At 47.4% G+C, this 14,257-nt stretch overlaps 1 long non-coding RNA gene across 1 annotated transcript; it reads left to right on the plus strand.

Moving 5' to 3' along the window:
- Positions 1 to 3,878: 3,878 nt before the first annotated feature.
- LOC128564032 (uncharacterized) lies at positions 3,879 to 10,293 on the plus strand. The gene is made up of 3 exons (XR_008373948.1): positions 3,879 to 3,939; positions 4,426 to 4,538; positions 4,628 to 10,293. It is a non-coding gene; the product is annotated as an uncharacterized LOC128564032 (long non-coding RNA).
- The last annotated feature ends 3,964 nt before the right edge of the window (positions 10,294 to 14,257 follow it).

Below are 14,257 nucleotides of genomic sequence, written 5' to 3' on the forward strand. Positions count from 1 at the left end.
CCAACATACCCTCACTCTGCACACCGCAAATAAGAACTCCGCCTGTATCGTTGGTCACTGCTCTGTGGGACATAAACGGGACACACAGACATATGTATGTGTGTTTAAAACTCAAGTTGAGGGTAATAAATTCTAGTCCCATGATTTTAAAAATGAGAGCAGAGATGTAACAGCTGCTTGTAAATATTTGTCAATTGCTTGATACAATCGTTAGCAGAATTGAGGCAGTGGTCCTTCCCATCTAGTAGTTAAAGGAAAGAGCGGAGAGAATCTAAGAGGGGGGAAGGGAAAGAAGAGGGGAAAGAGGAGAGAGAGAGAGATGGGGTGACGGTGAGGTGAGATGAAGGAAGAAGCCCATCGGTGTTGCTTGTGCCTGGGTCGCCACAATCACTGGACGCTGTCATCCTTCCCTGTGAGTGCCTCCTATGTGCAGGCTTTTTACTTCCATCATGTATTTGACTTTCACAACAAACTCAGAAAAGCCCACTTTGTGAACGACATAGCTGAGGCTGAGAGAAGTTAAATCTCTCTGCTAGACTCCAGGGCCCCACCCTTCTCCAGCCTGCTGTCACAGGCAGTCCTGAGGCTGGCGTGGCTGGGAGTGCCTTAATGGACGGGACTCTGGTGTCTGATCTGCATCCCAAACTCCTAATGCCTACCTACTGTGATGTCTGACACATGCTGGGCCCTTCCTCAATAAATGTCCAACACATGAGAGAGGAGAGGACTTGGGGACAGGTGCTGGGAGAATTACTGCACTGCTACTAGGATGGGAAGGAAAGGAAAGGAAAGCAGAGGAGGCAGAGCCAGGCACCCAGAGTGCAGCGCTGGGCGAGCAAAGCTAGGATCTGCTTTTGTACCGCAGGCTCCCACGCAGGCTTCAGCAGGGGGAAGCACCGTAAGGAAAGAGGGAGAGGAGGAGGCACCAGCCAGGCCACTGCCACGCCAGACTCCACTATGGCTGTGGCAGCAGGTGCATTCCATCCTCCAGCCCTGGTTCTTCCGCTGGCCACTCTCAGGGATCACCCAGGGAGATTTGAAGACAACCGCAGCTCCAGCCCCACGCTCAGAGCTTCTGTATTAATTGGTCTGGGAAGGAGCCCAGGCAGCAGAGTGTATCAAGTCCCCCAGGAAGGTCTCATGTACGGCCTGAGTTGAAGACCACTGCAGGTCCAACCTCCTGCTTAAGGCAGAAGGAAATGAAGACATTCATCAGGCCCACTATACCTCTACCCACAAGGCAGGTGTCCTCATGCCCATTCTACAAGTGACATACTAAGTGAGTATCTGCAAGACTGCAGGACTTGTCTAAGTTATCACACAGAGCTATGAGGGGAATTCAGATACGACTTCAAAACTCCAGCTTCCTGCAGCCAAGAAACTAGGGCTCACCCATTTCAAACGGATCCTGATTGGGATTGCCCTGGCTTCCTTAGTCTGCTTCCCCATTCCAGTGTGAAAATCTCCTCCCCTCCTTAGCCAGGGAGACCTGCAAGAGAAAGTTCAAGCTGATACTGACAGAGCTTCATTGGATTGGTACAGCGTTGGCATTAACAAAGTTTCCACCACACAATATCTCATCTGACCCTCACACCTGCCCATGGGCTGAGCTGAGCAAGAATGATCATTAAGTCCACTTAACTGTGGAAGGAACTGAATTGCTGAGAAGCTAAATGATTTGCCCAAGGTCACAGTGTTAATGAACCGGCCCAGGGAAAACTAGAATCCAGCTCTTCTGTCTTTGAGACCAACACTTTTTTCCGAACTCATTTCTGAATTAGGATTTGGATGATCCATATGACCAGAGGCAACCACAACTAGTATTAAAGCAGGCAGCTTGGCAGTTGGTGCTGAGCCACCCTTTAATAGCCTAAGGCACCTAGGAAAAGGCTAAAATATAACTGTTGATGTGTCAGTTGTTACAATTATTAGCATGTTGTGCAAAAGTGTTGCATTCCCTTGAGTCGAAAATCAGGAAACACTATCTACCAAGTTCAATTTTTTTCCATTTTTTTTTTTTATTAAATCATAGCCGTGTACAATAAAGCAATCATGAGGTACAATGTGCTGGTTCCATATACAGTCTGAAATATTTTCACCGAACTGGTTAACATAGCCTTCATGGCATTTTCTTAATTATTGTGTTCAAACCCTTATACTCTACACTTAGTAAACTTCACCTGCACCCTTCCAAGATGCACCCTAGGTGTGGACCCACCAATCACCCTTCCTCCACCCTACCTCTCCCTCCCTTCCCCTCCCATGCCCCCTTCCCCATATTCTTGTACTGAGATTGGGTTATAGCCTTTGTATGAAAGCTATAAATTAGTTTCATATTAGGGCTGAGTACATTGGGTACCCAAGTTCAATTTTAATGGGAAAAAAATTTTTTAGAAATCAGAATTAGGCTTGGTGCCTATGGCTCAAGCGGCTAAGGCACCAGCCACATACACCTGAGCTGGCAGGTTCGAATCCAGCCCAGGCCCGCCAAACAATGACGGCTGCAACCAAAAATTAGCCAGGCGTTGTGGCGGGCGCCTGTAGTCCCAGCTACGTAGGAGGTGGAGGCAAGAGAATCGCTTGAGCCCAGGCACCAAGCCTAATTCTGATTTCAAAAAAATTTTGTTTGAGTTGGAGGTTGTATGCTGTAGCTTGGCATACAATTGAGTTGGAGGTTGCTGTGAGCTGTGATGCCACAGCACTCTACCCAGGGCGACAGCTTGAGGCTCTGTCTCAAAAAAAAAAAAAAAAGAAAGAAAGAAAGAAAAGAAATCAGGATTAAATTGGAGACCTATCTGTATTTACCTTCGTTTTGAAACAACCCTCTCAAGCAAATGTCAGTACAGTAGGCCACCAATGGCAAGGTCTGAGCAGTGTGATCTCAGGGCCTTCCAACTGGTGAAGAACTGTTCTCTGACCTCTGGCTTGTTCTGTGACCTTGGCAGGCGAGTTTTGCCTTGTTGGAAGGGGTGTAGCTGGGAACCAGCTTGGGCTCTGCAGAGTAAGACCTCTGAGTGAAAGGGGCTTTGAGCTCATGACTCAGAGGATAATTGCTGCTTGCCACAGGTCCTCAGGGACTTTTGACTCACCTGTGTTTAGCCAAACGAGATTATTAAGAGGCTCCGCAAAGAGTAAAGAGAACAGAGTTGGAAGGCCAGGAGGCTGTCACAGGCAGTCCTGAGGCCCCTGCACCTCACTGGGGGACACTGCCACCCCCAGGCGTCCATCCTCTGCTAACTTAGCTGGTGTCTGGATGCCAGAAAAGGGTACCGTGACACAGGTGGCCCTTAGTGCTCAATGCTCACAGTGGAGCTGGGAGGCAAGACAAACACGCAGGGACAGCAATGTGCAGCTTGGCTGCGAGCTGGCACGGTGAGGCCTGACAGGTCGCCGGCACAGCTGAGGGAGCCCCTGGGCTCTGCGGCAGGGTGGGGGTGGCTTACCAGACTGCGAGAGGGTTTGGAGCCAAGCTACAGCACACAAAGTGCAATTCTAACGAGCAAAAGAGGAATTTATTTGGCACATATAATCAGTGTGTGAAATGGTGAATTAAAGGTTGAATGGAGATGTGAGTTGACAAATGCTATACACAATCAGAAAGTGACAAATACTAAAGGTAAGAACAAAAGTGCTATGAGCAAAAAGCGGTAGCAACTGGTTGGAAATGGAAATGGAGAACTCAGGAGGTCTCTAAGAAGGTGGCCAGAGAAGCTAAGGCTGCAGGCCCTTTCTAGGGTCCTTGGCAGGTCTTCCTGGGGGTGGAATTCTCAGCCTGAGAACTGATTGGCTTCCCTAGGGCCCACCCTGGGGGCGGAGTTTCTGCGATTGGCAGCTCAGGTGGACTAAGACTAGTTCCCTCAAAGAAAGTCTGCAGTTCGCTAGAACAGGGTGCAGCAGCAATGGATTCTGGGTAGACAAAACAACAGACGTTCTGCACAGGTGAGGAGAGGAGGATGACGGCTTGAAATAAGGGGAACCGGGGGGAGGATGGGTGGAGGGAGGGTAACTGGTGGGACCACACCTACGGTGCATCTTGCAAGGGTACATGTGAAATTTACTAAATGTAGAACATAAATGTCTTAACACAATAACTAAGAAAATGCCATGGAGGCTATGTTAACCAGTTTGATGCAAATATTTCAAATTGTATATAAAACCAGCACATTGTACCCCATGATTGCAGTAATGTACACAGCTATGATTTAATAAAAGAAAAAAGGGGAACTGTCTGACTAAGGAAAGAGTTGAGTCATGGATGAGACTCTGGCAGGGAGGAGATGGGCCTGGCCAGAGCCCAGGGCAGGTGTTGGAATAGTGGACACCTATTGCATTGTTTCATCTGCCTGGAAGTCACACCCTCCACCCCTCCCTGTGGATCTGGGAAATTCTCCACTCTCCTTCCTCACCCTAACCTGTATCTCTAAGATCACCTTGGAAGCTGCTCTGACATCCCGTCCTAGAGGATCAATCCAGGGATGGCAGTGGACCCAGCCTGGGCCAACCATGGTGCTCAGCTCTTCATGCAAAACTCTTTCCTGGTAGGTCCTTAAACAAATTTGAATTGCATCCTGTTCTTTGCAGTTGTCTAAATTTAGGGTCCTAGCTAATGCACAGTTCTTGCCCCCAGCCCCCAGCTCAAAATAAAGCAAAGGAGACCATTACAAGCATGACTAGAAGACAATGTGAGTATACTGAGCCCAGATTTGATCCCATAAGTAAATACGTGAGTACACAGGTGAATAGCCAGACGCAGTGCAAGTCACACCATGCATTCATGTAGGCAGATACTGGACACACAGGTGAGATTTCATAGAGGAAGAATGGCATTCCAAGAGAGAGAACAGCTTGAGCAGAGAATGAACCTGGCCAAGCCCTTGACAGTTTTAAAGAGTTTCCCCCATTGTGACTGGAGTGTAGGGCACATGACAGGGAGCAGCTGGGGAAGAGGCAAGAACCTGCTGGAGAGGAGCCTCACATGGGTTGTGAAACTGTTCAGACTTCACTCTCAGGCAGTCAGGTGACCAGGCCAATCAGGTGAGTGTGGGGAGAGCCCCAGAGCTAATGCAAGTGCCTGGGGAGGCAGCAGGGGCTGTATGTGAAGATGTGCCAAACCGCTGGTGGAAGGCAGATGTCCAGGAGGGGAGCCCAAGAGAGGAGGGAGGTGGGGAGTGGAGGTGCTAAAGACAGAGGAAAGCCAAGAGCCAGAAGTGGCAGTGCTGGCAAGTAGGACTCAAACAGAACGACTTCTGGAGCTTGGGTGAACTCTCACTGGCTCTGCCCATCTCCTTGGAGGGAGCTCAAAGGACGCTCCCCGACCCAGGTCCACTTAAAAGGATGTCCCTAGGTGATAGGAATTTTTCAGCCTTGTGATGATGTCATGAGACCACTATCACGTATGCAGTCCGTCATTGACCAGGACATTGTTATGTGGCACATGACATGTATGGAATACATGCATTGAATCATTTTTTACTAGCCACATGGTATATTCCTATGGATTTCCCCCAACTTACTTAATTATTCCTCAATAGAGGAATATGTAGATTATTTCTCATTTTTCCTATTACAAATTAGGCTTTAGTAAGCATCCTGGAACACAGGTATGTGGATGTATGTCATAAGCAAAGATATATTTCTAATAATGATCACAGGGCATACATGTTTTCAGTTTAGCAGATATTGCCTAATTCTTCTCCAGAAAGGATGTACCAATTTATAGTCCCAACAAAACTATAGAAAGTGAAGTGCCTATTTTCTTACCCACACTGGATATCGACAATCTTCAAAATCTGTCACTATGCTATTTCATTTTTCTTTTAATTTGTGTTCCTTTGATTACTAGTGAGGTTGATCATCTTTTCATCCATTCATCAGACACTTGTGTTTTTCCTTTTGCAAATGGTCTGTACAAATGAGATTTATCCATTTTTCTATCCTTTTTATTGTTGAATGCTAGCAGCCCTTCACATATTATAGAAATTCACACCTGTGTGCATTCTCTGGCCCACCCTCAGTCTATGTGAGTATTTCTCTTCCTTACCCTTTTTTCCTTTCCTTCTTATTTAGGAGTTTTAACCTTGTCACATAATCATATTTGCCAATAAATTCCTTCATAAGAGCTGCGTTTCATATGACTTCATGCTTGGAAAGGCTTTCCCAATTTCAAGATAATATTTCTTCTAATACTTTAATAGTTTCATCTTTTGCATGAAAGAAACTTTGATCCATCTGCATTTGATTTATTTGGTGTTTGGAGTGTGGTAGGGATACTAGGCTAGCTAGTTTTCCCCGTGCCATCTGGTGAACTGCCAGTTTCTCACAAGTTTCAAATGCCAACTTTTCTGTACACTAAAATGTTATATATTTCAGCCCCATTTCCACAGATAAGAAAACAAGCTCGAAGAGATTAAGTAACTTGCTTGAGGCTACACAGTGAGCTAGTGACTAAGCCTAGATTTGGAAACCAAGTCTATGCTGCTCTCAGCACAACCTGCCAGACAAAGACAAACCAACGAGATTCAGCGGCTGGCTGGAGAGAAAAAGAACAAGTTGCTTCAAAAGTCAAGCTGGCAATCGCACCACTGGCAGTTGGGAAAGTTGATCTTTTAAGCCAGCTTTAAGACAAAAGATGCTTAGTACAGTGATGACTACAGTTTGGGATATGTGGCGCCCAGGTAGGGGAGCACCCAGCTGGAAATTTCAGAACCAGAGTTTGGGAGCAGAGATAGCATCATGGGCCCTGCTGGGGAGTCAGGGGAATCAGAGAGGGGGAGGTGTCAAGGACAACTGCCAGGTTTCTGGTTTAGCCAGCATGAAGACAGTAGGTGCCACTTCAAGGCGACTCAGAGGAGAAGCAGGTTGGGGGTGGGGGGCATGGGCTGGAGAGTTCACTTTAGACCTGTCAGGTTGGAGGTGTTTGCTGAGCCTCCCAGTACGCAGTTAGATGCACAGGCCTGGAGGTCAGCCTAAGCTCTTTCCTAAGGGAGATAGAGTGTTGTGGTGAAAGAAGGGCAGGCCAAAAGGGACATGGGACTCACCCCATTTGAAATGGAGAAAGGACCATCCATTGCTCAGGGATAGAGCAGGGACACTGAAAGTCCTTATGAATGCTGGTGCCAAGAAGTAAGGAATGTTAGGCCAAGCAAGGAAATCTATAAGCTGACCCAAAGTGACCATCTATAAATGGTGAGTACACATATGATTGCCCTACCTAACCCTAACCTTTGTTGGAAAGCTTTGTTGTCACACTCCTGGAGGCCAGGGGAGTTCATTGTGCTGTCCTAAGGAGAAGGGGCTGGGTAAAGAGAGCCACATGGCCTGCCCTCTCCTTGTAAGAGGCAATCTCAGATCACGTGTGACATTGTGGTGGTAAAGACCCAGTTCATAGGACCCAGAAAAGAAAGCTCCTGCTAAGTCTGGGAGTAATAAAGTGTCTCTCCCTGAAGGCTGATCTGGATGGATGGGTAGAAGTTGAAGGTCTCTAAGCAAGATTAGTTGGGTAGGGAGAGGGCAGCCTGGAAACTCAGACAGAATTTAGACCTGGTAGGGGCAGGAAACGGGACCCATGAAGGTTTTTGAGCAAGGGAATGACACTGAGAAGGTGGCATTTGAGAAAGAATTGTCTGGCTGGCGAAGTGAGACAAGGTGGGAGAGCCTGGAAGGTCCAGACGTGGCTTTGGGGGAATGTTTGGCAGGTGCTTGGTGTAGTATAGACACAGAGACAAAGAGAACTAGAACAGAAATCTGTGAGGAGGATCAAGACTTCCTGGGAGAGCTGGGTTTTGAAGAATAAACACAAATTTGCCAGTTGAGTCTTCTCCTACATAGAAATGCCTTTATCTTTAGAAATACATATTAAAAGGTCAAACAATACAAAAGGTTACGTAGTAAAAGTAAATCTCCAGTATGACAGTGTTCCCTACCCCAAAGGCAGTCACTGTCCGTTGCTTCCAGCACAGAGTAGTCAGAGGCTTTGGTACTAACCTGCCCAGCCTGAAATCTCAGCTCCATCTCTTGCGAGTTTGGCAAGTAGCCTAACTTCTCTGTGCCTCAGTTTCCTCCTCCAAATAAAGAGAATGATGATTATAGACCCTACATCCAGAGCTGTTGAAAGAATTAAATGAATTAAAGTATGTGGAAGGTTCAGCGCAGTGCCTGGAGCAGAGTGGACACCCCGCGCACGCCTGTTACCCTCTGAGTGTTGAGCGTGTATGTGTGTAAGCAGTTGGCGTGGATGAGGATGGAGTAATAATGCACACAGCATGCTGGGAATGTCATTCAGCCAAGAAAAAAGCGTTCAAAAATTCTAATTGTCATTGGTGTCAGTGTGGCAGAGTAGCCAGTCTCTATCCTAGGATGATACTTAGCAGGTGTCCTCAAACTTTTTAAACAGGGGGCCAGTTCACTGTCCCTCAGACCGTTGGAGGGCCAGACTAGAGTTTAAAAAAAAAACTATGAACAAATTCCTACGCACACTGCACATATCTTATTTTGAAGTAAAAAAAAAAACGGGAACAAATACAATCACACCACCGCATGTGGCCCGTGGGCCATAGTTTGAGGACCCCAGAGGTGTTGAACGAATGAACGGGTGAATCTCTCACCTTATAGTCATAGGTCGACTACATCACTTCTAGACTTCTTGTTCTGATTTTTTTTTTTTAAGTGCAAAAGTAAGAAGAGAAGGATTTCTCTTTGTGCTAGAATATCTTTGGTAACTCCACCATGAGCCCTTATGCACATCCCCTTTTCCCTGGAAACTGAACGCTTTGGAAATATAGATCCCAGAATTCCTTGCTAGCAGGGACCTGGTTAGATCTCACCAATGAGAGGTACTTTTGCAAGATTTGGAAGCAAGAAGAGCAAATGTGAGATTTTTTGCAGTGGCTTCTAGTTCACTTGACAATCACCTGATTTTGTCTGCAGACAGCTGTGATCTCCACTGCACCCTCTGTGGTTTCTGTAGCTTCCTGACTCCTGAAAGTCAGCAGCTGTCCTGAGAGCTACCACTAGTTTTCCTTTACTTTTGTTCCACCACCCTCTCAGCAGCTTTAATTCCCTCTAAAACAGATGTTTTAAGAAAGATAATAATAAAAATAATCACTTTTATAGCACTTTAATAGTATTCCAGGCATTTTTCCAAACACTTTCTGTACATTAAGCCACATAATCCTCACATAATTATACGTAGGATTATCATCACTCCCATTTTCAGGGTGAGAACACTGAGGCACGAAGTTGCCCAAGGTCACACAGGTTTAAGTGAGAGACCTGAGATTTGAACTCAGACAATCTGGTTTTGAACTCAGACAATCTGGGTGTGAGATCATGCCCAGAACATAACTTCGAGGTGGCTTTTGTCACTATATAGTCTGTCAATTCCCCTTCCTGCTTGAAATACCTAGTATGAGATCTGTTTTACTGACTGGACCATAATTAAACTCTTTTTATCAGGAAAGGAAAATCTTCCCAGAACTCCACCTCAGGCTTTTACTCATGTCTAGAGTGAAAGCTAGGTAGGTCACTTGCCTACCACAAACCCCAGCCAATTGGCACATATAAATGGGATTACCATAACAGGCGTAAGCTATCCATGACTCATCCCCTGGAGCTGAGCATAGTGCTGCCTCATACCTGAACAAAGACAAGGAAAATGACTGCTGTTTCTGCTACCCAGTGATTTGGAGACTCCAGTCTAGTTTGGATGGTCCTGATAAGGAGAGTTGCACTGGAGTGGGGTTTGTCTTTTGGGCCTGGCTGATGGTAATAATGAATACCTAAGAAAATGGCTTGATGCTTGGGGTGAAAAGACATTAGAAAAAAAAATCAATGTGTCTGTATTGATTTGAAGTGAGCATTTGTATTTTCTTCCCTGCAAGACTAGGCATTCTTGGGACATATAAAAAGATAGAAGTGCAGCAAAGTAAAGCAGGAACTAGAAATTCTTTGTACATTATCGAGTGGACAAAATATTTCTCTCACAGATGTTTTAATAAAGATAATAAAAATAATCACTTTTATAGCACTTTAATAGTATTCCAGGCATTTTTCCAAATGCTTTCTGTACATTAAGCCACATAATCCTCACATAATTATACGTAGGATTTATCATCACTCCTATTTTCAGGGTGAGAACACCGAGGCACAAAGTTGCCCAAGGTCACACGAGTTTAAGTGAGAGACCTGAGATTTGAATTCAGAAAATCTGGATATGAAAATAAAAAGACAAAAAAGAAAAGAAAAGAAAAGAAAATCTGGATGTGAGATCATGCCCAGAACATAACTTTGAGGTGGCTTTTGTCACTATATAGTCTGTTAATCAATAGATGTTAAGAAAAAAAAAAAAAATCACAGGAGAAACCCTGACACCTGTTCATGTTTGTGTTGGTTTCCTATTGCTGCTATAATACATTGCCACAAATTTAGTGGCTTTAAACAATATAAATTTACTCTTTTATAATTCTGGAGGTCAGAAGCAGGACTGCATTCCCTCTGGAGGCTCAGGGCGGGAGAGAATCTGCTTCCTCCCCTTGTCTAGCTTCTGGAGGCTGCCTGCATTCCCAGGCTCCTGGCCCCTTACTTCACCTTGAAAGCCAGAAATGTAGTATTTCCTCTCTTTTCTGAACTCTTGCCTCCCTTTTATAAGAACCTTTGTGATGGGCGGCGCCTGTGGCTCAGTCAGTAAGGCGCCGGCCCCATATACCGAGGGTGGCGGGTTCAAACCCGGCCCCTGCCAAACTGCAACCAAAAAAAAAAAAATAAATAAAAAATAGCTGGGCGTTGTGGCGGGCGCCTGTAGTCCCAGCTACTCGGGAGGCTGAGGCAAGAGAATCGCTTAAGCCCAGGAGTTGGAGGTTGCTGTGAGCTGTATGATGCCATGGCACTCTACTGAGGGCCATAAAGTGAGACTCTGTCTCTACAAAAAAAAAAAAGAACCTTTGTGATTACATTGCCCCTACCAGGTAATCCAGGAAAACCTTCCCATCTCCAAGTCCCTAATTTAATTACATCTGCAAAGTCCTTTTTACTATGTAAGATTCCAGAGATCCAAACATAAGCATCTTGGAGGGGCCGTTATTCAGAACTGGAATGGGTAGAAAGGTCCCTACTGAGGTAACGGGCCCATCATGCAGGAGAAGGGGTTACTGAGTGAAGGCGTGGCTTGATTGTCCTAAGCCCTTCCCACATGGAGGCTGGTGGGGTGGTGGGTGCTCAGGGCTGAGGACAGAATGCCCTGCTCTAGGCTGGGTGGGGCCAGCTCCAAGGATCCTTTCCAGGAGGGCTGTGTTTTCCTAGAAGAAAAATGACAGAGGGATAGCCACCCCCCAAAAGAAGAACTAAGTGAAAGCTCCAGAGACATCAAGATGGGCTTTGCGTCCCTCCCACAGGGACCCCCCACATCTCACCAGGCCACGGGAAGCATGGTGTGGTCATCCAGAAGCCCAGGCAGGCTCAGCTTCACAGCATCGTCCTCCAGAGCTTCTGGCCTGGGCTGGGACCAGGACACACAGTCAGCCTGGAGAGGCTTCCACAGAGAATGTGGTCCTGCATGTGTGCCAGGGCCAATGTGTTGGGACAGCCTAGGTGCAGAGGTCCTCAAACTTTTTTTTTTTTTTTTGTAGAGACAGAGTTTCACTTTATTGCCCTCGGTAGAGTGCCGTGGCGTCACACGGCTCACAGCAACCTCCAACTCCTGGGCTTAGGTGATTCTCGTGCCTCAGCCTCCTGAGTAGTTGGGACTACAGGCGCCCACCACAATGCCCGGCTATTTTTTTGTTGCAGTTTGGCCGGGGCTGGGTTTGAACCCGCCACCCTCGGTATATGGGGCCGGCGCCCTGCTCACTGAACCACAGGTGCCGCCCGGTCCTCAAACTTTTTAAACAGGGGGCCAGTCACTGTCCCTCAGACCGTTGGAAGGCCGGGCTATAGTTAAAAAAAAACAAAACTATGAACAAATTCCTATGCACCTTGCACATATCTTATTTTGAAGTAAAAACAAAACAAAACGGGAACAAATACAATCACACAGCCCATGTGGCTGCGAGCTGTAGTTTGCGGACCCCAGAGACACAGTCTCACTCTGGCTTCTCCTTGTCCCTCTGTCCTGACAGAGAATGTGCAGTAGGCGTCTTTCCCACGCAGCTATTGGACCACGAGCGAGGCCATGGGTTTGGGGGCTGGGGAGTGACGGAGCTGCCAGGAGGTCAGGCTTTGGCTCCCTACCCTTGGTGGAAACAGGACACACCACCAAAGGTTGACTTTGCTCTCGGGACTCACATTTGTGTACGGGAAATCCACAAGAACAATGAAGTTTGTGGTTCTGTGCAGACCACCTCCCCAGGCGCCCCACTGACCCCCTGCCGCCCCACTGACTTTCGTACTCAGGAACAGTCCAGCAAAGCTCTTTCACACGCTGTTCCCCTCACACCAGCTGAGGGAGGGAGCTCGCCACGTGCTCCTCTGCCTGGAGGCTTTACTGAACTTGTCTTGCCTGCCAGGAAGTTTCCTCTTCACCACCTTGATGGGCACAAACTCTGTCAAATGCGTGCTCAGTCTGCACGTTGCCTGTGCACGCAGCTGGGCTGGCGTCATGCAGCTGCCAGCTGCAAGGGCTTATTTTCTTAGCAACCCTTTCTTGACAACAGCAGGCTGAAGCCAAGCTCCAGATAACAGGTACTGTCAATGATTTGCCACAGTGGCTTTTGTCCCAACCCAGCCTCTGTCCCCCAATGTGTGATCTGGGCATGTTTGTACCTGTCCCTCATGAGCCTGCGCCCAGACAATCCCTACACCCCTGACTCGACTTCCCTCTAAGCCTGGCCTTGCATCAGCTCTCAGAGCCTTCCCCAGGCCGGGAAAGGGCCTTGGAACTGCAGACCTGTCCCAGGAACTAAGGACATATTAAGAACGGGGCTGGTAAAGGCAGAGTTAGAACCTGTCATTCTTACGCCAGTGAGCAAAGATGGCCCAAGGCTCTTTCTGACATGGTTGCTTCCCTGAAGGCCAGAGCTGGGAGAGCTCACCTTCCTGAGGCAAAGCGTACATTCCTAGCAGTAGGGCAGTAGGCACCGACAGATAACCGAGACCAACCCCATCATCTATTAGATGAGGAAACTGAGGCCCAGAGATGCCAAATGACATGCTGGAAATGAGAAAGTGGTGGGCAGCAGGACTAGGATTAGAATGTGGAACCCACTTAAGACAAACTGGCAGAACTGGCCTTCAACTCCCAACACTGCCTCAACACACACACACACACACACACACAGCTGCAGATGACCCTTCTGTGGCGCTCACACCCTATCAAGAGTGCCTGATGACCTGAGCATGCATCTGCCTACAAGCATGGGCTCAGGGATGCCTGGAACCCACTCAAGGATAATTACAGCAACCACTCTTTGTGGCTTAGCCCAGTGCCAGGTGCAGGGCCAAGGGCCTCCCTGCGTTAGCTCATGCAGTCCTCATGTCTTCAAGAGCACTGATCAGCCCAAGTCTACAGAGCAGCTGATTGGGCTGGAAGAGGTTCCTGCTTGCCCAAGTCATTCAGCCAGAGAGGAGAGTGGGAACTGTGTCCGGGTCCGCTGACTGCAGACCCACACTCCTAGCCATGCTGGGATTCTGCTCCCATCTCAGGCCTTGCTTCTGTTCTTCCCTTTCTAGGATTCTCCCCTAGGACTTCTCTACAGGTCGAGGGCATATTTTTTGGTAGAAGGAGAATGTCAAAGGATGTGAAATGTGAAATGTCTCCATCCTCGTGCAAGTGTGTAGGAAGAAGCCCACGGGCCAACACGGAAGCCATGCAGGTCCCTCCAAGTTACCTGAACTTAGAGAGGGGAGGTGGCTTAGGGAGGGGGTGGGCCTGGGACTCTGGGGCCAGGCGCAGGAGGGAGACTTATTTCACAACGTCTCCACATTATAGCATCTAAATCCAGTACTGTGTGCATAACTTGCCTTTTCAAAAGTAAAACATGTTTTAAGAAAAAGCTACCCAGATGTATTCAGAAGGGGTGATGAGTCCAAACTGATGGACAATTCATGTTTTTTGTGTCACGAGCCCCTGTGAGTAATGCCAGCCTGGAACCGGCCAAGAGCTTCATGTTTCAGGAATTTATTGCGATAAATAATAACTTGTCACCACCTTGGCAGAGCAGCACAAGTGAGTTCTCACATCTTCTCGCCCAGTTCACACTTTGGCAAGCTTGAAAGCACCACTCAACAGAGGCCCAGGTTTCTACACATTTTTTTAAGCATCGGGAAG

The sequence above is a fragment of the Nycticebus coucang genome, chromosome 13 (genome assembly GCF_027406575.1).
Source record: "Nycticebus coucang isolate mNycCou1 chromosome 13, mNycCou1.pri, whole genome shotgun sequence".
Lineage (NCBI taxonomy): Eukaryota > Metazoa > Chordata > Mammalia > Primates > Lorisidae > Nycticebus > Nycticebus coucang.